Source organism: Sinocyclocheilus grahami, unplaced genomic scaffold (genome assembly GCF_001515645.1).
Source record: "Sinocyclocheilus grahami isolate Dianchi unplaced genomic scaffold, SAMN03320097.WGS_v1.1 scaffold466.1, whole genome shotgun sequence".
Taxonomy (NCBI): domain Eukaryota; kingdom Metazoa; phylum Chordata; class Actinopteri; order Cypriniformes; family Cyprinidae; genus Sinocyclocheilus; species Sinocyclocheilus grahami.
The window spans coordinates 1,413,837-1,414,552 of record NW_015505645.1 but is presented as its reverse complement, the minus strand read 5'-3'; positions in this window follow the sequence as shown (position 1 = coordinate 1,414,552).

Genomic DNA, 716 nt, shown 5'->3' with positions numbered 1-716 from the left:
CCATTACATTCATATCAGTCTTGATAAACAGAGTTTTCACAAGAATATTAAAAGTGCTAATAGACTGAAATCTCATTGCAAGCAGAAGCAATAATCAAGGAGAGGCACACACCATGCATTTTGATTGTTAAAGCTACTTCATTTTTCCTCTCTGAAACAACCTCATGTAAAAAGGGAATCATGGGAATAGAATCATATATGCCATGCATGCAGTGGCTCATTTTAATGTTTTTTCAGTGTCGTTATTCATAAGAGAATTCTGAAAGTCAAACTTAAAGTTTGAATGTCATTTTAAAATCATACTCTTCTCTTAACCCATGAAAATAACAGTGAATATTATAAAAACAGATACGATGGTAAAAGCCATCTTCTCTCCCCATTTTAACATTATGCATGCTCAGTATTATGCCTGTTCTAGATTACAGGTACAGACAGCACCAATAAAAGATGATCACTTTTGACAAATAAACCAATGCACCTTTGCAGCTCTCTCTTTATGGAATTTCTTACAGGGAGCTGACATTTCTTCTGCCTTTACACAAAATGGGTCTTAACAGAAACAGAAATGTTAAATAAACTGTGCACTGTGCACCTAACTTATAAACACTAAAATAACCACTGTAAAGCAGGGGCATTTCCTCCGAGGAGGCAATTGAAGCAATGCCTCAAAATATTGGATGAGAAAAAATTTGTAGTGCAAAAAATAATACAAATAT